Source organism: Cupressus sempervirens, chromosome 11 (assembly GCF_028749045.1).
Source record: "Cupressus sempervirens isolate cs-2001-9-10 chromosome 11, ASM2874904v1, whole genome shotgun sequence".
NCBI classification, from domain to species: domain Eukaryota; kingdom Viridiplantae; phylum Streptophyta; class Pinopsida; order Cupressales; family Cupressaceae; genus Cupressus; species Cupressus sempervirens.
The window spans coordinates 774,833,565-774,858,445 of record NC_143128.1 but is presented as its reverse complement, the minus strand read 5'-3'; positions in this window follow the sequence as shown (position 1 = coordinate 774,858,445).

Here is a 24,881-nt window from a genome sequence, read left to right as displayed (position 1 = left end):
GAGGTTTCCTATACTAAGGATTTTTTAAAAATAAGCCTTAGACATAGAGTGCAAGAAAGTGAAAGCATCAAGGTTGCTAGGTATCTAAATGGCATTAGTTGGAGTATAAAATAACTAAGTCTCTTTACACTCACTACCCTCCATAGTTTTTATTAGATGGCTATCAAGCTGGAAGAAAATTTGAGAATGAAAAAAGACTCAAGTACTTAGGGTAGAGGAAGACATAGAGATTCTAGAGATGGACATAGAGGAGGGTCTAGTGGAAGAATCAATGAGCACATAGGCCAAGGAGACTCCAAGCTCTTTGAATAAGCACATAAACCTAATAATAGAGGTGGTTATGGAAGAAGAAGGATTTTTCCTAGTGGTTGAAGAGGAAGATCAGGTGTATTTGGAATAAGTTCCCAATTTTCTTCCATGAAGTGTCACCATTGTTCATAGTTAAGTCACCCAACTTATAGGTGCCTAGACAAGCCATTGTCTTCATAAGGGGAGAGAAAGATAGCATATGTGCAAGAGGAGGATTGTCCCAAACACTTAGAGGTGAATTTAGATTTAGAGAAAGGTAAAACTTTGATGCTCAGAAGGATATTGATCAAAAAAACCTAGCAAAGATGAGTACAATAAAAAATGGGGTCTTTTTAGGGTCAAGTGAAAGATTTTAGGCAAGTTATGCAAGGTCAAATTTCATTTTAGAGGAGGCACTCTAGAACTTAAAACTCACCAAGATACTCCATTAATCTCCATATAAAGTCACATGGTTGAATAAGGGAAAAAACATATTTGTTAAAGGGAAAGTGTGGGTTGAGCTCACCCTAGGTAAGTATCAAGATAGAATACTTTGTGATGTGCTACCAATGGATGTATGCCATCTATTTCTTGGTAGACCATGACAATATATAGGGAGGTAGTACACCATGGTAAGGAGAACAAGTACTCATTCAAGAAGAATGGAGTAACTTATAAGATTCAATCTTTAATAGAAAAAGATGTAGTGAAGAAAGAAGAATCCAATACACTTTTGAAGAGTGGGAAGGAGTTCCCAAAAGATATGAAGGAAGAAGAAGGAGTTGGCTATGCAATACTGGTGAAACCAAGGAAGGAGAAGGCCATAGATCAGTTCAAAGATATTATTTGTGAAGGTATACCAACTACACTATCCCTAGAGAAAGTAATCAGCCATTAGATTGATGTTTTTCTAGGGGCATCACTACCTAATAAGGCTACATACCTGATAACTCCTAATAAGAACAAAGAGGTAGCAAGGTAAGTCCAAGAAATTTTGGATCAAGATCTAATGAGGAAGAGTATAAGACCATGTGTAGTCCCAGTGGTGTTGGCTCCTAAAAAGGGAGGTAAGTGGAGAATCTGTACTGATTCTAGGGAAATAAATAGGATAACTATTTGATATAGGTTTCCTATTCCTAGAATAGAAGATCTAATGGATTTCTTAGGGAATGCTAAGTACTTCCCCAAGATTGATTTGAAAACTGGTTACTATTAGATTAGAATTAAAGAGGGAGATGAGTGGAATTCAACCTTAAGACTATATAGGGGTTATATGAGTAGCTAGTAATACCATTTGGGCTTACAAATTTTGCTAGTACCTTTATGAGGATGATGAATGAGTTTCTAAAGGACTTTATAGGAATCTTTGTGTTAGTCTAATGGATTTTAGCCTGATGTAGAATAATGATTCACTACTCCCTACCCCCTCTCAATATTAGAGTTATATTAGTGTCCTTTTACAAAATTTGCTAACCCAACTTGGCTACGAATACTCTAGTTCTTTTTACCAACCTCTTCATTCTGCAAAGGAATTATGGAATTCTTCCTGCCACCTTTCACAATTGTAAATACATTCTTGATACAACCATGCACATCCCTACAATCATAGTTCCAAGGTCTACCAAGCAATAAATGAAAACTACTCATGTCCACAATATCACACAACACTTGATCCTTATAGTGCCCAATCTAGAAATCAACAAGGAATTACTCCCTCGCTTCCAAAGCATGCTCACCTTGAAACTAGCCAATCCTATAAGGATAAGGATGTCTCATTTTTCTCAAACCAAGTTTTTAATACATTTTCTTAACAACAAGGTTATTTTTGGTACTACCACCATCCACAATCACATTGTAAACTTTATTACCAAACTTACAATGAGCCCTGAATAAATTACCCCTCTGACAAGATTCTAGTGTGCTCTAACCAATCAGTACTCACCAAGCCAATAAAATCTCTCCTTTCTTATGTTCATGGTCTTTAGTCTCTTTCATAATAGTAGCTCTTCTATGACTATCCTTCTATGAACACTCATAAGCTCTATGTCCTTCTTCATGACATTTGAAACAAGTACCCTTAACCTCACCTCTACCTGTCCTCCTTTTCTGATCAATAGGTTTTGGTTCATCTTCTACACTTGGTTTAGCTTTTTTCTAGTAGTCTTGCTTCTCCTTCCCTCTGAAATTACCTTGATTCTTCCTCTTCATCTTTTCTTCTTCTCTCAAAGCATACTCAAATGAAGAAATATTTATCATACCAACCTTGTCCTAAATATTAAATCTCAAACCATTAATGTACCATGCTAGCTTCTCCTTTTTTCAATTCTCATTCCCCAAACTAAATAGTTAACTTGTAGAACTCCTTGATTTAATGTTTCACAATTATATGCTTATGTTTTAGATTTTGAAATCTCTTAAACAACTCAAGTTTGTAATCAATAAGAATGAACTTAGCCTTCAACTTAGTCACCATTAATCTCCATCTAGGGATCTTCATTTAACCTTCCTCCTCTCTATCTTTTTGCAATTCCTTCTACCAAAGAGTAGCATGTCCCTTCAACTTAGTTTGTGTCAACCTTACTCTGAGTGGATCCTAAATATCATCAAGCTCAAAGTAGTCTCTGAATTCACCAATCCAATCGATAAAGTCTTCAAGATTCAAAGTACCTGAGAAATTAGAAAGCTCCATCTTATGCTTGAACTTCAACTAAGATCTAGGTCTAGCAAACTGATGAACCCTATTTTCCATAGGTCTCTACAAATGAAAATTTGTGTCCTCACCACTCAAACCAATAGCTTCAAAGTCTTCAACATATTCCTCATAACTACCTTCAGTACCCACATGCCAAGGTACACCACCTAATGCACTCATAATTTCAAAAATTATGTCACTATTCATCAATGCCATCTCAGATCTAAAACTAGCTTTAACATCCTCCATTTTAGATCTAAAATCTTCTTTAACCTTCTCTAAAATCCTTTCTTCCATAGCATCACAAAGATCATCAATCATGCTAGGGTCCAATATTCTTGGAGGCATCTTCCAAGATTTTTTCAAACCCTCCACAACAAATCCACAAATCAAGGAGATTAGTCAACTCCACAAGATCAACCTTCTCTTCAAGCCTCCACCAAAGTCCTGGTGAAAACTACCTCAACTTTGACACTCAGTCTATACCCTCAAGAATAACCTTTCTCTACTACCACTTGATGTATTACAAGGTATGAGAATCCTCAAAGGAGATGTCTTATCCCCTCACAAATAACCGTATAGAAAAAACATTACAATAGTGCAAGATCTAATACCAAATCACAACTCTTTATTCATAAAATAATTGATTACATGCAACGTGATAGGCAATAAGGCCTTGCTAGTTATGACCAAATGCAAAGAAAGTAATAATTCTACAAGATCACTCAAGATCCAATCCAAACCCTAGCTAGTTGAGATCCACACTCTAGTAGAAACCTCCAAGGAAGATCTAAACTTGTGTTCACAAGCCCACCAAGCAATCTCCTTGTTTCCCAAGCCTCAACCACTAGCCCTTCTCAAAATTTTCCTCTCTATCACATCCACTTCTCCAAGATGGATGAATAATGACTAAAAATTCCACCATACCCCCTACTTATACCTAACTAAGCTACAAGTTGGCCTAGTAAGCAAAAAATTAAATAACCGTTACATTAAATATATGTTGAGCCACAAGTTTGCCTCCAATAGAAATTAAATACCAAATGCCTTTTAAAGCTTAAAATACTTATTAAATACATCAAAAAAAATTAAGAATGACCCAAATAGGTCCACACAACTCCATCGAATTCCCTCCAACATGCAGGATGGCCAACTACCCTAAGATGCTCCTACATCAATCCTCTAATAAGGAATATTTATATTAGTAGAACATCTTGTGGGCACCATCCACATTGGGTGTTTCCCTCTGACCAAGGGTTTCCCTAGTTAACATATCTGGTGATATTATGCATGAGTATCTTGTTGTGGTTTCTAATTATATTGTTCACATGGTTAAGTATGATTAATGTTTATAATTGTCATAATAGTTGGATAATTGATTCACCTCCCCCCCCACCTCTAACAAGGTTGACTTGAAAGTTTAAGGTTAACTTGGTCAAGGTCAAGATAGAACTCAATGTTCTCTATACAATAATATGTAAATTTAAATCTCTAATAGAAACATAAAACCCTACAACTAAAAATACCAATTTTTTAATCTAAAATTCCATGAATCTAATCCTACTGAGAAGAGAAATAGAAATTGTTCTGGAAATGGTCTTTCCTTGGTTAAGCCTCCATTTAGGAATTAATAATGAAATTAGAAAGTATGTAAAAGTAAGAAAAATGTAAATACCCACCTTAATTTTGAAACATCTATGGATGGATTTTAATCTATTATCCACAAAAGTGTATGAATACTTGTATGTAGAAGTTTGATGATGTAGAATGTCTCCAAAATGTGGTATATCTACAAGTGATAATGTATAGACACATGGATCTAATTATGAATAAGTAAATCTAGGCTAGCTAGGGCTTGAATCTTGTGAGGTCTTTTAGAATTAATATTGTAATTACTTATGTATTTTGCTATAGCTTGAAGGGCCTTACAGTAAGCCATGTTGGATCTAAATATTATGATTCTATTATGAGAAATGTTGTTATTCTTGATCTAAATCTCTATGTTATTGTTTATATTTGATTGTGTGGTGATTTTTTGGGGGCTAGGAAATCTCCTTTTGAGATTCTCCTACCTTGTAATGCATCAAGTGGTATCATAGTGAAGTTTGTGTTGGGACTCAAAATTGAAGCTCCTATTTTGAATATCATTCTAAAAACTAAGCCCTATAAGTGCATTTAATTCAAGTGTACCAGGCTATCATTTTGAGGCCATAAAATGTGTTTAATGTTTCTATCACCTTTTGTTAAGCATATTCATGCATCTTGTGAAGATAAATTACCATTCTAAGTCATTCTATGAAGTTCCACTTTGAGCAACGTTCAAATCTGCATTTTTGCCTGTCAAACACTGATAGGTAGCCTAGTTTGCATTTGAATATCTCATACCTACCAATGTTTCATGACTCACCATTTTGGGAGTGTTTCATATGTATATTAAAGAACCTATGATTATGTTTTCAAGTCATTTCAATATGTTTTTACTAGGTTTTGAATCCCTCAAAGTTGGTTGTTTATTGTAGTCATACTAATGCTAATTGTTTAGAATTCTAAAAGGCCCTATTTGACCAGTTATAACTTTAACCGAGTTGATCAAAATGAGATAATTCTATTTCCATTACATTCTAGAGGTCAGATACTTATTTTATTTCAGATTTGATCTTATGATGAATTCTTTTGATCAATTTTTGAACGTGATTCCAAATACAATTTCTAAATTTGTACTAAAGTTAAGAAATGTAGATTGATTAGTACACATGTCTAAGATGTCATAACTTTGAATCTATGATATGTGCGATCAAATGGATTGTACCATTGTGTTTTACTCTAAAAATTCTTTAAGTATGCTAGTTTTCAAGTCTTGACGAATCCCTTTGCACACTTTTCCAGGTCCATTCCATTTGCAAAAATTACATTTTTTGGCACTATTCCTAGTTCTGTAGCTCCAAGTAGCCCACTTTGACTGCTCACCAAATTCTCACAGTTACCTAGAATGAGCCCAAATCATAGATTTATACTCTCCTTGTGATAGTGAACTAATGCTCCAATTTTCATGCTCCCAAGTGCCAGTTTGACCTATTTTCAAGCCAGATCCAAATGCATTTTATTGTTTTCTAACATGTTTTCATGCAAGCTGTTCTAAGAAGGAAAATTTGATGGTCAATATCTTTTGACCCAGTGTCATCATCACATGAGATCTAATAGGGTACAAGAATGCAAAATAAGGAAACAGTATGTTAGGTCTTAGGGTCTAGTTGTTAGTTTTAGTAAATTTTCAAGGCTAGTCAGAGGACCTCTTGGCAAGAAAATCATAGTTTGCATCAACATAGTAAATTTAGTTTTAATTGATCAATTGATGGCAGATTTGAATCTAGCTTGAATCTAATCTATTCAAAAGGTCAAATCAGTGGATTCTAGAGGTTAAATGTTTCAATTTAAAAACTCTTTTTAGTCAGACCCACTTTTGGGCCAAACTTATATCATCAAATTTATAAGATGGTGAAAAATTGAAACTTATCAATAGTCAAAGCTAATAAGCATCATGATGCAAGTGATTAATTGGTTAGACACAAAAGCCACAGGAATTAACAATGAAAATTGTTTGCTCAAGTATGGGTATGCTTCAAAAGCATTAGTTCTACTAAGAGGTAGTTTAAAGAATCTTGCTTATCTAAGAGACTATCAAAATCATCAATCCTCAAACAATGTGGTTTCAAAACCATAAATTCACTAAGGGAAGTTGCAAAACTATTGGCTCCCTAAGAGAAAATATGAAATTTTCAATCAAATGCAAGTAATTTCTCTTTCATCATGATTCAAAATATGGGGACATTAACAAAACTACATGAGGATTCCTCTTGACATTCTCATTCACAAGCTTTCAAATTCTAATACATGAGGAAGATTCTCCATCAAATATTAAGAAAAATAGGTTAGATTAGATAATTAAAGACATTTCCATAGTGAATGTTATAAAGAAAGGTAGGGAGAAAATCTAATTCTCTAGTTGAGAAGTAAAATATGTAGACACCTAAATTTGATTACGCTATTTTAGTAATCCTATTTAGTTATCTAAAAAGGCATCATTAATTAAATTTTTATTTAATTAATCATTTGTCATCCCCTAGTTGATTAATTTAATTAATCATCTATAGTCCTAATTGATAAATCAAATAACCTATCATTTATCAATTAAATCCTATTCTTCTATCTAATTCCAAAAATCCCCATTTATTAAATAAATCTATTTGATAAATAAAATCTTCAAATCTAAAAACCCATAACTTATCCCTAATCCTCCATTTAGCCTAATCCACCCCATCCACCCATACTAACCTAGCTTAGCCACTAACTCACCCAACCTCATTAATGCCATCCACTTGCACATCTCTAACATCTCTAATCTAATCCTAAACCCAAGCCTAATCCACCTCCTAATGTTGTCACATTCCTTAAACAAATTTAAGACTTTCCTAATCCAAACCAAAGTCTCCCCTCAAAAATGCCAACCACCAAGTCATGAGTGCTCTTACAAACTATAAAAGACTCTTACAAGCCCACTCATGACTCTTAAATCCATCTTCCACACTCTTCCCTCTTACACACTCATTCCTCTTACATCTCTCTTACATACTCAACCCCACTCATCATGCTTTTAACCAACCCTTTACCCTACCCTCTCACACTCATCCTCCTTGTGACAACTGTCACCTTTCCATTGGTTCTAAACAAGCACAATCCATGTGCTCCCCTTTGAGTGCATCTTAGCCCTCCTTAACCATCTTCCCATCCTTGCATCTAAGCCCTCCATCCCTCTACCCCTTGGCCTATAAATTGAATCCCATCCCAAGCCATTTCAATCGACAATCTTTGAGCTAAAGTTACAATGCTATTTTGAGAACCAAAGTCATCAATCTTAACCTTATAATGCCAAATTGAGAGCTCACAAAGCTACCAATTTTCTATTATCCATCTCCACCATTGAAGCAAAACTTTGAGCATTTGAGCATACATCCACATCAAAGGACACATCTACAAAATCAAGAAAGCATGGAGTGTTTTCTCTTTTTGAGGTTTGCATTTCTTGTTTGCTTTCTTTGTCTAAGCTTATATGGGAATTTAGTTTTAGTTTGTGAATGTTTCTCTTATTGTCAATGTTCTTTGCATACTAAAATCTTGTTCTACATTTTTGCACGCCCAGTGGGACCCCGCTATGGGTCATTCCTTAATCTTTTTTCAATCCATATTTTGTGCTTAAAAACTAACAATCTAATGGTTTATGTTGTTTGAAGTTGTTGCAAGGTGTGTTTGCTTATTTTTGTAGGTTGAAGAACACACTAAAGAGGACATACCTTTTAAAATTTGAAAATAACTAAGAAAACAAAAAAATTTGGAAAAAACTCGCATCCGTCGATTCACTTCGCGCAGTGTCATCTCTGCCTATCGTATCTGCAATTTGGCATCTACGCTTGTCGTCTCTGCAAAACGTCGTCTACGGAAACTCAATAGTCATCTCCGCAAGCTCAATCGTCGTTTGTGAGAGATAAATTATCGTCTGTGCCTGCACAACCGTCGTCTGCGCAAACTCAATCATCGTCTCTGCAAGCTCAATCGTCGTCTATGAGAGATAAACTATCGTCTGCACCTACACAACCATCATCTGTGCTTGCACAACCGTCATCTGCGCGAGCTCAACCGCTGTCTCCGAAAGCCCAAACTGTCGTCTATGAATTTTGGCATCTCCACCTGTCAAACTGTCGTCTCCGCCACCGCAATCTGCAAACTATCATCTCTGACGCCGCTAGCTACTTTTTTTATCAGACTTTTGTCTGCGCAGATCAACATCTACATAGATTAGCGTCTGTGCATATTGGCGTCTTCGCTTGTTGTATTAATTTGTAGCATTTGTTGCCTAGTTTTGGGTTGTCTTGTCCAAGTCATTGTCTTTGCATGCTTTCAAAACTCTAACAAATGAACTTGTATGTTTAAGAACACCAAAAATTACTAAAAAAAAATAAAAAATAAAGAAGAGTATAAATCAAAATTTGACTTTTAGTGGTTTCGTAGGATTTAGACCATTTTAAGCATTTTTACGCATAGGAAAAACAACAAAAAAAGTTAAATTTTTTTTTTCCCATAGTTAAGCTCTCATTTTTGAAGATTTTGGGTAACTAACTAAATTGTCTTTTTTTTGTCTTACAGGTTCTCATGTTGCTAAAAAATGAACTTGAATGTTTAACCATTTGTCTTTGAATGCATGTTGCTAAAATGAACTTGAATGGTTAAACACATTTTCCATTGAATAAATGTTGCTCAAAACACACTCTTGAATGCCATGGATTAAAATCAACTTTCCTTGGAATGCATGCTTAAAATAACAAATCCAATCTTGAATGTTAAGGATCAATTAACCATTGCAATATCAAACACTTCATTTGGTACATTAAAAAGAACAAACAAATTTCTCTTTTGCATGCAATTTGGGTAAAGTTTGATTTTTGGACAATTAAGAAACTTTGTTAAGTTAAAAACAAATTTGCAAAAATCCATTTGAGTAGTTTCTTGGACTCACCTCTTTTCTAATCACCCATCAATTCAACCATTGGTTGCAATCTCAGTGCCATTTATGGGGATGGGTCTACTTGAAAAAGGTGTTAAATGTTCTACAATCTAACTAACTCACTTGGTCTTTAACTAACTCACTTGGTCTTTGAACGTTTGCTTTAACTTTATCAAAATTCTTAAATGACCAAAACTCTAGATTAAATCGATCACACTTCAAGTTTGGGCACTAAAATTGAACAACAACTGACGTGGAGAGCCTCCGAGCGCGCGCTTGAAATCGAATCTCACACACTTTTATTTTGGGCTTAAAACAAACTCATACTCAATCTTGAATGCCTTAAAGAAAATTAATCGATACTTGACATGGAGGGCCTCCGGGCGCGTGAGTTTGCTTTTGTTGACCCTAACTCTTCTTATTGCTTGCATTCTTTGATCGATTTACTTTTGTTGACACTTCAAGTTAGAATTGAACATTGTCTCTTAAACATGAGTGCTTGCAAAGTCTAGATTAGCACACATAAGAGTTAGTTGGTAAAAGAACAAGCGTGTTTTTTTAGCCCAAGGTCATCCAAGTCTTCTCTCCCCTTATCATTTTTTGAGGCCATCTTGGGTGCATAAGATTAGGATCCAAAACCTTGTTTCTTTTTTTTAGGAGGCCTGCTTGGGGATTTCATCACCCCTTGGATGACCTCAACTCCAGCATTTCGGCGGAGTATAAGAATCGGGGGGTGAATCGAAAGACACCTCTCTTGGGATCGAGATTTTATCATTCGGGCTAAGCCTCAAGGAACTTTATACCCTTGAGAAGTGAAAGAGGAGAAGTGGGTTACCGCTCCTCTCGATTTTTTGACATCTTTTTGGTCTCATCTACAGATTTGGGCCTCACGTACTTTGCGTATATCAAGGACTCCCTAGCTAAACCAACTGTTAGCGTTGCAGAAAACCATTTAGGGTGTTAATGTGTTAAGAGTGACTGATTGAAACATTTGTAGAACATACACACTTCTTGGTGCAAGTATCACATTCTGAGAACCACAAACTTCTATCTAGGTGTTCCTATCTATTGCTTGATTTTATTTTATTTGTTGAATGAATTTTTGCCAAACTTGGTCAATCCTAGCTTAGGGCACACTTAGCGTAGTCACTGCCTATTTTAGAAGTTGGATAAGTTGAAGCAAAACAACCAGAATCTCCCAAAGCCAAGCAAATTTAGGAATTTATGTCGGAACAACCTAAACCCAAATAGAAGTTTCACAAAGTCAAAATCAAGCCATCTCTGGCATACCAAGAACTTTCAACCAAGAGAAAAGAAATAACACCAAGCCTGTGAATTGCCAAACTCCACAAAGCAGAGGACAAAGCTACCGACGAAGCACTTCAAGAGGCCTAGTTGGAGTGCACCATCAAATTTAGCCAACGTCCAGGAGTTAATCCTGCTTATGCCTTACCAACTAGGCATGATTTCTATGATTAGACACCCTTGTTTCTCCACATCTTCTTGGATAAGCTTCACTTTAGAGTCATCTTTGTAGAAAAGCCAGCCATCTTAGGTTATCCCTGTAAGCATTATTAGTTCATTCATCTCATTTAGAATCAAACCATCTAGCTAGCAATCCAAAAACATTTGCATCCAAGCCTTCAAAATTGTTGTCACCTTGCCAAAAGTTTGTCATTCCTAAAATCTTTCAAATCCACCAATCTCACCAAGGTTATCCCTTTGACAGAGCTTTGTCTAGGGTAATCTAGCCTTGTCACTTATTATCCCTCATCACCTTGAGCTAAAGTTTGGGATCCACAAGTGGTCAATCTCGTGTTCTTCTTAAAGGATCATCAGTCTATCCTTAAGTTGACACAATCACCACCAAGCTTGCACATAGGAAAGCAGACCTTTTGTGCTTTAGCAACATATCTTTATAGTTAGAATCCCCAACCTAATCCTCCTTAGGTTTTGTCATATAGCTTTGCCTCAACTTAGGAAATCATTTTCATAGAGAAGCCTTCCCCCTTTTGCATCCATCAGCATTATTGAATCTCCTCCCTAGGAGCATTTTTCATGCCACCCGTCACCCGCTTAGCCAAGAAGAAAGAAACAATGGAGCCCTATCATTTGGATCGAACAGCCTTACCCCCCTTGAGCATTTAGCCATCCTTCAGCCCAGAGAAAGCTATGCCATCACCTACTGACATTGAAGCTTTCTTGAACCAACTAGGAAATCCAGTATTGGTAAATGCCATTATAGACAAGAACAAAGAGACAATCATGGCTAATTTTTGAAGGGACAATGTAGGAACCTTTGACATTGGAAGACCCCCTCCATTATTAGATTCATCTCACCCATTTTTTGGGCAGCTACCACCACCCATAGGCTCTTATGATCCAAATTATCCTCAATATATGCCAAAAGAAGAGCCTCTAGCCAATCCATATGATCTAACAGACCCAAACATACCATCATCCACCCAAGTTGAAATCTCCTTGCCGCAAGCCAACCCAGCCACCACCACTCCATCCTTGGTTCGTACCTCTCCACTCAAAACCCCCTTTACCCAAAACACCTTACCATTTACCCCCTTCACTATTGTTTTTGCTGCTCCCCAACCCAACCTTCCAAATCCACCCATCTCCCAAATCAGTGCTAGCATCTTTGGCCAACATACAATAGGGATGCCACCCATGGGGCCAAGTAATCAACCTTTCATCACCCCCAACTTGTTCACCACAGCCCAAAGCACAATCCCATCATTTCCATTAGGTCTTGGGAGCTCAATACCATCATCCACAAATCCACAAGCTACTACCCTCACTCCACAAAGCTATCAAATCTCACAAGCTATTGCCAATTTTATGCCAAGCTCGCAAATGACCCCAGCTCCCACCACCACTCTACCAAGCTTCCAAATCTAGCCACAAAGCTATCAAACCCCATCAGTTCCATTCCCAAGCTTTCAATTTCCACCAACTCCACCACCAACTAATCCATTACCCCCTATTACCAACTACTTTTCAATGCCACTCTTGGGAGGTAATCCACCACCCCAGCCAACCACTAATTATTTGCAGATACCATCCCAAATGGGGGCACAACCCACATATATTGGTCAAACCCCACAAGCCCCCCGATCCTTTCCCCAAGCCTCACAACCATCTTATACCTTACCCCCACAAAGCCATCCATTTATCCCACAGCCAGCTTATGTTCCTCAATCCCAACCTAAAATTCCATATCAACAGCAAGCCTCGTAGCACATGCAGCAATATGCACCACCTCCCCCTCAGCAACCCATCATCCACCATGCAACTGCCCAAACAATGTACAATCCCTATCAGCAAATCCCTCATAGCCATCCATATTCAGTGGCCCCATCTAGCGCATACCTACCTCAAGGCACTCCTACATTGGGGGCACCCCAGCCATCACCTATCAATTCAGAATGGGAGAAAATGAAGACAACTTTGAAAGCCATCCAAGAAGGGAATGATCCGAAGACATTCAAGTTTGAGAATGTGTGTCCTTACCCATTTGACAGAGCCATTACCATGACACCATTTCCCGAACACTTTGAGGTACCCAAATTTGAGAAATTCAGAGGAAAAGGAGACCCTATCACACATATTAAAGAATTTTACATGCATTGCCAAGACGTGGCATACAATGATGTCTTCCTCTTGCGCCTTTTTCCCAAAAGCTTGGCTGGACCAGCTCTTGAATGGTTTTACAGAATCCCCTATGGAACAATTAAAAACTTTGCTGAATTATCTGAGGCATTTGTAGCCCAATATGCTCATCTTTTTGAAACGGAGCTATCAATAGTTGATCTTGTCCACACCAAGCAAAAAGGTGGAGAAAGCCTTTTCGAATACCTGCAAAGATGGCAAACCCTTACCACCCGCATATCCTGCACCTTGCCAGAATGCCATGTGGTGAAAATGTTTATTGATAATGCACATCCCAGCTTGGCTCATCACATGACCATAAACTGTTTGCAGACCTATAAGGATATCAAAGAGAAAGGAATGATCCTTGAGCAAGGACTCATCAAAGATGGTGTGGTCAAGATTTACAAAGAGGCCAACCAAAATCAATCACATTCCAATGACAAGTCTAGGTATTGGAACAAAAACAAGTATGTTGCAACAGATGGGGTTACTGACACCAGACATGTGAATATTGTTGGTCCTTCTCAAAATTAGTCTAACCCACCATATCAACCAAACAACTAAAAAGCTATCAATTACCAACAACAGAATAACCAAAGCTATCAAAACCACAATACAAGACCCAACTTTCAAGGGTCTAACAATCAAGCTAATGCCATCAATGTAGCTGCAGGGAAAAAGCCCAGATTCCAACCTGCACCTAGAAACTATACACCCCTTGGTGAGCCATTGGATGTTATTTTTGAGAAATTGGCTAAGAAAAACCTCATCAAATTTCCTCCTACCCAAAAAATTGATCCAAGCCAATCCAAAGCTGCATGGTACAAGGACAATGAGTATTGCAAGTTCCATAGGGTAAATGGCCACACCACCCTTAGATGCATGAAACTGAAAGAATATGTGCAAGACCTCATTGATCAGAAAGAAATCACCATTGGTGCCCAAACCTCTCCCAATGCAGGCTTACAGATTTATCAAAATGCTTTTCCTCCACACAACAACCAAAATCTTGGAAAAGCACCTATCCAAAACAACACCAACAACTGCCAGCCAAACCAATAGCATGGGAAGAACAATGACCACACTTCATCCTATATAGACTATGGTAGCCTCATAGGTTGTATATCTAAGAAAGAGCCTTTTGTCAATGTTATCAATATCCGAGGACCAGACAATGAGTGTGCAGTCACCACTCGAAGAGCGCAATTTAACATCACAGGCCCACCAGTTTCATCAGCACCATCAGCTCCATCAAAAAGCTAGTACAATATCTTGGAACACCTTGGGAACATGCTAGCCCAAATCTCCATTTTAGACCTTCTCCGCACTAGTCTTGTGTACAAAGACATCCTTGAAAGTGCTCTCATAGAATCTCGTGTCCCTTCTGATATCAATGCTACTAATTTTCGTAATCTCATCGGACACCTATCCTCCTCATGTGCCCTATCATTCAACCCCACCGACATACCCATGGTCGAGCCAAATCACACCCTTTCTCTCCGCATAGCCATCATGGTATCCAATTTTGTCGTGAAAAGAGTAATGATAGATAATGGATCAGCCTTGAATATTTGCACCCTAAAATTCATAAAACGAGCTAGGTATACCGAGGCAGATATGATCAGTGAGGTTATCACCATCAAAGCTTATGACAACTTGGAAAGAACCACAGAAGGGACTAGTTTGCTACCAATCAAGGTTGGGCCGATCATCCAAGAGACAGTTTGCCATGTTGTTGATCTAAACCTACCATTTAACATCCTCCTCAGTCGCCCATGGATTCATGCTATGAAGGCTGTTCCATCCACCTACCATCAGTGCATCAAATTTCTGCATCAGGGCATTGAGATAACCATCCATGCTGATCCAGAACCCTTTGCTTACTGCAATGTGGTTGAAGCCTCATGTAAAAATCATTGTCCTAGAATAGAAATCAGCACAGCCATTGCCAGCTCATCCCACACTTTTAATGATGCAGAAACCATCCTTGCCTCCACCCTATCTACCATAAAGATCAACAACAAAGGCTATGGAGAATATAGTCTGTCAGATGCATTTGCTGTCAGAGCAATCCCACTTGATCCACATACCCATGGACGGCCAACATATCACAAAGCTAAGGAGATTCCACCTCCTCGATACAAATAGTTTGGCCCAACAACCTTTGTATTATCAAAAACCCCTCTTCATGAGGAGCTCACTCCAGATATCAACAATTGGTTACATAAGGATGCACCTCCAAGAAATCAAGCATGCCTTGATCACTTCAGCCAGAAGTATCCCCAAGAACATAAGCTCATCATTGAAAAATGGAACTATCAACGTGGTGGACTAGGACCAAAAGAAAGGGGCATGCAATGTCCCATCGAAGCACATACATGGGAAATGAAGTCAGGTCTTGGCTTTGGCATACCCACAACTGGGGGCACCAACGAGAATGATCATGCTTTTTCGAACATCCACCGCGACCTTGTCAAAATCAAAGACATTCCTGAGGAAGTTGAAAAGAGAGCCTACAATGATATCCCAGACCAAATCTTCCTACGAGACTCTATTCTCCGACAACTATCCATCCATCTCATTGACCTACCACTCGCTCATCCACAACTCATAGATTGGGACCAACCAAGCATCATACACATTGATGAATTCGCATCAGAGGAAGCGCTTCTAAGATTCATGGGAGCTAAAACACCTCACAAGTAGACAAAGCCAAATTTTTCCTATATCTATAAGCTAGATCCCAAGGGGTATTTTGGAGAAAATCCCCAACCTAGTTCCGATGCACCCAAAACTAGAAGTAAGGTGAAACCAAGACTAGCTCATGCAATGAAGAAAGCCCCTCAGCAAGAAAATCTAGAGCCACAAGCAGAACATGAGGATTTAGTATTGCCTCCTCAAGATAATCATCCAGAGGTGTCATCTATTCTAATAGAGGATACTAGAGAAGTCAACATCGGTTCTTTAGAGATCCCTAGACTTGTTCACATTGCTGCATCCCTATCACAAGACCAAGCTGATCTCCTCTTTGAGGTCTTAAGAGAGAACATTGGCCGATTTGCATGGTCATATTAGGACATGCCAGGATTGGATCCAAAGCTTGTAGTTCACCATCTTGCAGTCGATCCAAAGATCAAGCCCGTCAGACAAAAGCTTAGAAAAATGCACCCCAAGGTGGCATTACTAGTCAAAGCTGAATTAGAAATAATGTTAGCTGCTAAGGTTATCCAACCTATCAACTACTCAGAGTGGATCTCCAACATGGTCCCTATCACTAAGCCTTTTGGTGACATCAGAATCTGAACTGATTTCAGAGATCTTAACAAAGCTTGTCCAAAGGATGATTTTCCCTTGCCCAACATAGATATGATTGTAGATCTTACAGCTGGACATGAAATTTTATCCCTTATGGATAGATTTTTTGGGTATAATCAGATCAATATTGCAGAAGAGGATCAGCATAAGATAGCATTCACTACCCCCTGGGGAACCTTTTGCTACACCATGATGCCTTTTGGCCTAAAGAATGCTGGGGCTACCTATCAAAGAGCAATGACAGCCATTTTTCATGATCTTATCCATAGCATTTTGGAAGATTATGTGGACGATATCCTAGTCAAATCTCACACCTTCATGGATCATCTCGCTAACCTGGAGAAAGTCTTTGATAGGTTAGCCCAATATCATCTCATGCTGAATCCCATGAAGTGTGTCTTTGGGGTCACATCTGGCGAGCTTCTAGGCTTCATAGTCTCTAAATGAGGTATAGAGATCGACCCCAAGAAGTTCAAGGCTATCTTAGACATGCCTCCTCCCCAGACATTGCAACAGCTTCGCTCTCTTGAAGGAAAGCTCCAATCCAGTCAGCACTTCATCTCCCAGCTTGCAGATAAGTGTACACCATTTTCACATTTACTAAAGAAGGATGAGAACTTTAAGTGGGATCCTTTATGTCAGTGCAGCTTCAATCAGCTCAAGTAGTATCTCACCAATCCCCCTATCTTGGTTCCACTAGTTCCTGGTTGTCCCTTGATCTTATACATATCAGGAACACCTACTGCTCTAGGGTCACTTCTAGCACAGCTTGATGACTATGGTAGAGAAAGAGCCATCTACTATATCAGTAGAACCCTAGTTGGTTATGAACTCAATTATACTCCTATGGAAAAAGCTTGTTTGGCAGTTGTTTTCTCAACTCAAAAGCTTCGCCACTACATGCTAAGTCATACCATCCAACTAGTCTCCAAAATTGATCCTCTCAAGTATATGCTCTCTAGAATAGCACTCACAAGATGGCTAGCAAAATGGGTTATGCTACTAAGTGAGTTTGACATCCAGTATATGGACAGAAAGGCAATCAAAGGGCAAACTATAGAAGATCCCCTAGCTAATGCACCTCTAATAGATGCATGTCCTTTGATCACAGAATTTCCAGATGAGCATATCTATCTAATTGAAGAACAACCCCCATGGAAACTTTATTTTGATGGCTCATACACCTCTCATGGATTAGGGGCAGGAATATTGTTGCTTACACCTCAAGGAGATTATATTCCAAAAGCCTTCAAGCTACAATTCCCTAGCACCAACAATATAGCAGAATATGAAGCTCTTGTAGCAGGATTAAAGATAGCTGTAGAATGGAATATCATTGAGTTACAAGTCTTTGGTGATTCTCAACTCATCATCAAGCAAGTCCTAAATGAATATCAAACCAAAGACAAAAAGCTATTACCCTACAAAGAGCTAGTTGATCAACTGACCCAACATTTTACAAAGCTTCAGTTTACACAAGTGCCACAAATGCAGAATAAGGCAGCAGATGCCATGGCCACTATCGACTCGCTCTTGGAAATTCCCCAAGAAGCTATGCAGCATGAGTTTTTAGTTGAGCAGCTCCTCACACCCACTTATGCGAATGAGGATTCAAACTATGTTTGTATCTTGGTTGGTCCCCAATCCCCTTGGTACCATGAAATTCATGCTTACAAGATGGTATCATATCCCCTCACCTCACATGCACCCAACACCAAAACCTTATCCGAAAATCATCCGACTATGTTATCATAGCCAATACCTTATATCATTGGGGTTATCATGACACTCTCTCTCAATGTTTAGATGAAAATGAGGTTGCGGTGGTGTTAAAAGAAGTACACTCTAGACTTTGCGGTGCCCACATGAGTGGTATTGTCTGAGCACGAAAAATCCTTAGATTAGGTTACTATTGGCCTACCATTGAAGAAGAATCCTGTGACTTTGTCAAAAAGTGTCTCCCATGTCAGCTGCATGGAAATCTTGTGCATGCTCCAGCACAGGATCTACAGCCTATTGCACCACCTTGGCCTTTCACTTATTGGGGCCTTGATCTAGTTGGAACTATCACACCTCTCTCATATAATGGACATAAATTGATAATAACAACTACAAACTATTTCACTAAATGGGTGGAAGCAGTCTCCCTAGTCTCAGCTATAGGAGTTCAAGTCTCCAAGTTCATCTTGTACCACATTGTTTGCCACTTCAACATCCCATCCACCATCTTCACTGACCACGGAGGTAACTTTGAAAATCTCAACATGGAAGAATTACGCAATTCCCTTCGCATCCATCATCACTTTTCTAGCCCATATTTCCCACAAGGTAACAGCCAGGCAGAGGCAACTAACAAAACCGTCCTCAAAATCTTAAAGAAAGTTGTTAATGATTTCGGCCGCAATTGGTACCTACAAATAAATCCAGCTCTATGGGCCTATCAAGCTTCCTTCCGTACATCCATAGGAACAACTCCATACTCCCTAGTCTATGGTGCCAAAGCAGTATTACCTATAGAAGTTGAACTTCCCTCACTACACATATCTTTGCGAGGGCAAATATCAGATGAAGAATATAGAGTAGCTCGACTCACCCAGCTAGATCTCTTAGACGAGAAGCGACAACAAGCCTATGATCATCTCAGAGTCTATCAAACTTGCCTCAAAAGGAATTTCAACAAAAAGGTGCTTCCACGACACTTTCAGCCAGGTGACATGGTCCTCAAAGAAAACATGAAGGTCCAAGCAGATCAAGAAAAGAAAGGTAAGTTTGAACCTACATGGCTCTATCGTTATGTTCTCACTGCATCCTTTGGCTCCGGAGCCTATCAGTTATCTACACCAGAAGGAGAACTCTCTAATGATCCCACTAACATCATTCATCTCAAGAAGTTCTATGCTTGAAGACCCTTGGTATACCCAGCTTTTGAAAAATACAAAAAAATAGTAAAGAGAAATAAGCGTCCAATGGTGAAAACTTGGCAATTCAAGTGCCTTGGATAGGTACCTTGGTGAAAACCTGGTAATTTAGATGCCTTGTGTACTAAAGACTAATCCATTATCTATCACTATCCTATCCTTCATCCATTCACCCACCATCCCATAAAACACCTGCTTGTTCCCTTGGTGTTCCAACCAAATATCCAAAATCTGATGGAGCTTGTAAATACCTCCTGTACAGCTTGTAAATCTTGAGCCTCAGCTTGTAAATCTTGTACCAAAGCTTGTATTATACCTTGTAAATCTTGTACCATACCTTGTATATATCCAAATCTTGTCCAAAGCTTGTACCATATTCCAGCTTGTAAATAATCTTGTATCTTATCACATGCACACAAAGAATCCCATTTTCCTTAAATCTTTTTGCAAACCATCTACCTATCCACCTATCAACTATTATAGACATCCCATCCTTCACAAACATTTCCATCTCACAGAAAAAACAAAACATGAACAAACTTGTACATTTGTAACATATCTTGGTCCGTCAGCTTGTATATCCTCTTTAGCTTAGTACCATTGTATCTATCCGACTTTCGTGTCAGTTCCTCCTTGATCAACATCTTGCACACATTGCACAACCCTTGGTTAGCTATTCCAATGCATCCTTTAGCTAGATTTCCTGTCACCAAGTATTATCCTTCTTAGTTCAGCTTGCCAGATGCGTCACTCATCTAGATCCATCAGCTTAGGTGCTCTCTGATAGATCCTTGCAAGATATAGCTTTCCTCATGTCTGATCTTGGTCTGTTAGTACCTCGTCCTACCCATCTTGTTGGAAAACGGTTCTCTTTTGGATTTTTACTTTCTTTTGATTTGGAATCTTTTGTTTTGGGTCTTGAAATATCTTTTCCAAGAAATCTCCTTGTTCCCTCCTCAAGGTTGCCACGATCTTCCATATCATGGTATGTTGCGAATGGGGCAATTAGAGCATAAGGTTTTGATCAGGTCTTTTGCTTGTTTTCTTTCTCTTCTTGTGGGTTACCTAGTGTCGTTTCCATGCTGCTTCCTCTGGGATTCATGTGTGATACTGGGGTAATCCTTGCATGTTTGTTTGGAGTCAGTTTGTCAGTTATCTGGATGGTTGGTGAAAAGGCCTTGATGTTCTTCGTAACCTTAGCAATTAACCAACATTCCTATAGCAAATCTAGTGCTCAACTACATGGTGGTACTTCTCTTTGAAGTATCCCCTCGCTCAAAAAGCTTCAATGGATTCCCTTCATCTCCATTATCCCCCATCCATATCCAGCACCTATCCTAGCTTATGCATTAGTATCTCTTTAGATCACTCCTCATGCTTAGCTTTAGGGATAAACAATCCTAGTCTTAGGGATCCACCAATCAAATCAATCCACCAAGCCTCATCTTTCGAGATCCACAATCCTAGTACTAGGGATCTCCGAAACCCATCTTCCGCCAATCTGACTCTTTGAAATCCTGTTGCATCAGCTTTATCATTCCATCATCCATCTCCCTACCATGGATTCCTTTCATAGTGCTCTGCTCCTCCATCCCCCCCCCCCAATCCTAGAAAGTCTTAAGCTTGCTTTAACTATTGTGCCTCTGATTTCCCTTTATCATTCTCCCGCAGTGAGAGTTTGAGAAAATTCAGCCCCTTCTCTTTGCCAACTTGTGTCTTAGCTCATCTCAATTTCTTGTACTTTTCAAGAAGTCATCGAGCCTCATTTCTCTCCCCGCCGCCTTCTTGAGGGGGTATCATCTAAGTCTAGTCTCTCCTCTTCTTATTCAAGATTGGGGCAACCTCGTTGCTAAAACATCTTCCTCATGTCATCTTCATTCGAACTTCTTTGAAATAGTGTTTTCTCAACACTATGTCAAAGAGGGGCAAAATGTAGACACCTAAATTTGATTACACTATTTTAGTAATCCTATTTAGTTATCTAAAAGGCATCATTAATTAAATTTCTATTTAATTAATCCTTTGTCATCCCCTAGTTGATTAATTTAATTAATCATCTATAGTCCTAATTGATAAATCAAATAACCTATCATTTATCAATTAAATCCTATTCTTCTATCTAATTCCAAAAATCCCCATTTATTAAATAAATCTATTTGATAAATAAAATCTTCAAATCTAAAAACCCCTAACTTATCCCTAATCCTCCATTTAGCCTAATCCACCCCATCCACCCATACTAACCTAGCTTAGCTACTAACTCACCCAACCTCATTAATGCCATCCACTTGCACATCTCTAACATCTCTAATCTAATCCTAAACCCAAGCCTAATCCACCCCCTAATGTTGTCATATTCCTTAAACAAGTTTAAGACTTTCCTAATCCAAACCAAAGTCTCCCCTCAAAAATCCCAACCACCAAGTCATGAGTGCTCTTACAAACCATAAAAGACTCTTACAAGCCCACTCATGACTCTTACATCCATCTTCCACAATCTTCCCTCTTCCACACTCATTCCTCTTACATCTCTCTTACATACTCAACCCCGCTCATCATGCCTTTAACCAACCCTTTACCCTACCCTCTCACACTCATCCTCCTTGTGACAAGTGTCACCTTCCCATTGGTGCTAAACAAGCACAATCCATGTGCTCCCCTTTGAGTGCATCTTAGCCTTCCTTAACCATCTCCCCATCCTTGCATCTAAGCCCTCCATCCCTCTACCCCTTGGCCTATAAATTGAATCCCATCCCAAGCTATTTCAATCGACAATCTTTGAGCTAAAGTTACCATGCTATTTTGAGAACCAAAGTCATCAATCTTAACCTTATAATGCAAAATTGAGAGCTCACAAAGCTACCAATTTGCTATTATCCATCTCCACCATTAAAGCAAAACTTTGAACATTTGAGCATACATCCACATCAAAGGACACATCTACAAAATCAAGGAAGCATGGAGTGTTTTCTCTTTTGAGGTTTGCATTTCTTGTTTGCTTTCTTTGTCTAAGCTTATATGGGAATTTAATTTTAGTTTGTGAATGTTTCTCTTATTGCTAATGTTCTTTGCACACTAAATCTTTGTTCTACAAAATATACAAAAGACTAAACCCAGATAGAATCATAGCAAGAGGAAGCCAATCAAAGGGAGGCATGAGAAATATTACACAATGAATCTCTTCTTTCATTTCAAGAAGTCAACATTGATCAAGATGACAATAGAGTATGGTAGATAGATGGTTACAAAAGTAGAGTTTAGAAGAGGGAGAGCTACAAGGATTCAAAAGCATCCTCTATCATAGTAGTAGCTCACGACAAGTGCAAGAGAACACCTGATGAAGTTGAATGACATAGAGGGCACACTCATTGCAAAAACCAAATATTTTGAAGATGTGTCTAGTAAGGAATTGTGAATGCCAATTGAGGGGATAGTGAGAAGTGATACAATGTTATAGCCCTATCCCATTTGCGATTCAAAATGTATGGCCAAATGGAGTCTTGCCTCATCAAAAAATAGTGAGAAACTCATGCTAAGAGGGAGCTAGCCAAATGAAAAAACTAATTAGATCTTTGTTGGATGTGGCACCCTTGACCCATGAAACATTACATGTTATTCTACTATTACTGCAATGGAAGACTAAGTTCTTTGCATCGATGTGTAAAAACAATGTTGTGAATGTCCTCTGATGGATTAAGATAGGGTATTAATTTGGTGGGCAATGCAAAAGACATGTGGCTGACATTGTTATTTCCTAGTTTTCTTTCAACATTGTGGAATCCCCAAATGTGCCAGAGCCTTAGTGATGATGGTTCACACAATGGAGGGCCAATCTCATTCTATTCTATAGATAGTCTATACATGACTTTTAAACCCCCACAACCTAGCTTTCTATAAAATTGGTGTATAGCACATGGAATATTTCACATGATGGCCTATGTCAAAGTGACTCAGGATACAAAGGTTTTAAGAATTGGTCTCTTAGAGACAATGAAGGAGCTCGTTGTAACAATTTTCTTAATTTGATCTAGAATCTTCAATATGTATGGAGTTTCAAAGTAGTGGATGGAATCTCTTTTTTCTTTTTTATAAAATGGCTTCATTGATACATCCCATATTGCTTTTGTGTATTTCTTTGACCTTTTTATACATAAACACTCCAATGGATTGTGTCTTAAGTGATTCTCTTGAGGACATGAAAAGCTCAAGTATGGAAGGGCCTATGGAAGGACATCCAGCTTGATGACATGACATAATTTTGACCAAGTAGGCATGCAAAATTTGGATGATGATGTGGTAGCTTGACCAACCAAAAGATGGCAAGTGGCAATAGAAGGGTGAATGGTGAGATGATACATGGCATGAAGTTCGAGGTGATAATGTGGCAAGCATGGCACATTGTGAGCTCAAAAAGACCAACACATTATCACAAATTAGGTGGTAGTTTGATGACTGGGATGTGATAAAGTGACAAGCTACAATGTGGCAGGGGTGTGTTGATCTCAGATTGGTTTTGAAAATTAAGTGTTAACACACTTAAGGCATTTACTAAGTTCATGCTGAACTAGTTGAGTATAATATGTATAGATGTTGAGTTGTAATGAGTGTTGAGTCACTCATGTGCCGAGCAGTTCAAGTGCCAAGTGAATAGTTGATGATGAACAAGTTCAAGTGTCAAGCAAGATAGAATTATAGTAAGTATTGAGCATTAGTATTATCAAGTTTCGAGTAACACAGAATGGACCTAGTTGTTTGTGATGGCACAAATAACTGTGTAAACTATTTTTTGAGCTGACTTATGGATAGATCTTGAAGCTTTGAAGATAATATCGAATTTATTTGAATTCCTTATGTAATCAACATGCACCCAATCAAAAAATTGGAAGGAATTGAGTGAGAAAAATGAATGAATCTCAATCATAGATTCATACCTAACCCTAAGCCACCAAAGTCTTTTTAAAGGGAGACAAAGCCCCATAATTCAGTGTGAGTATGAGAAAATGTGTATGTGACGAGGTGATTCTATAAAAGATTTGAAGAAAATGAAAGTGGTGAATGATCAATATACATCCAAGGTGACTTAGAAGTGTGAAAGAATTGTAGAATTAGTTTGCAGAACAAAGGAGAAACCATACACCATTGATACAATAGATCAAGAGGATCAAGATAGAATTGTGATCTAAAATCAGCAAGGCAAAGTTGTAAGTATATCAGATAAAACATTCTACTGTTACTTTCTAACAATTGTATCGGTAGGGTGAAACCCTTTGAACTAAGGCTGATTTAACAATCACTATAAAATTCTTTAATAGGGTAACATTCCAAGTGAGTGTTCTAAAGTCCTTTATCTAGGCACACTTTTAATAGGGTTTTAAAATCCTTTAATAGGGTGGGATCTAAAAATCCTTTGTAAGCCTTTAACAAGGTAGGCCTTTCATAGGGTAGATCA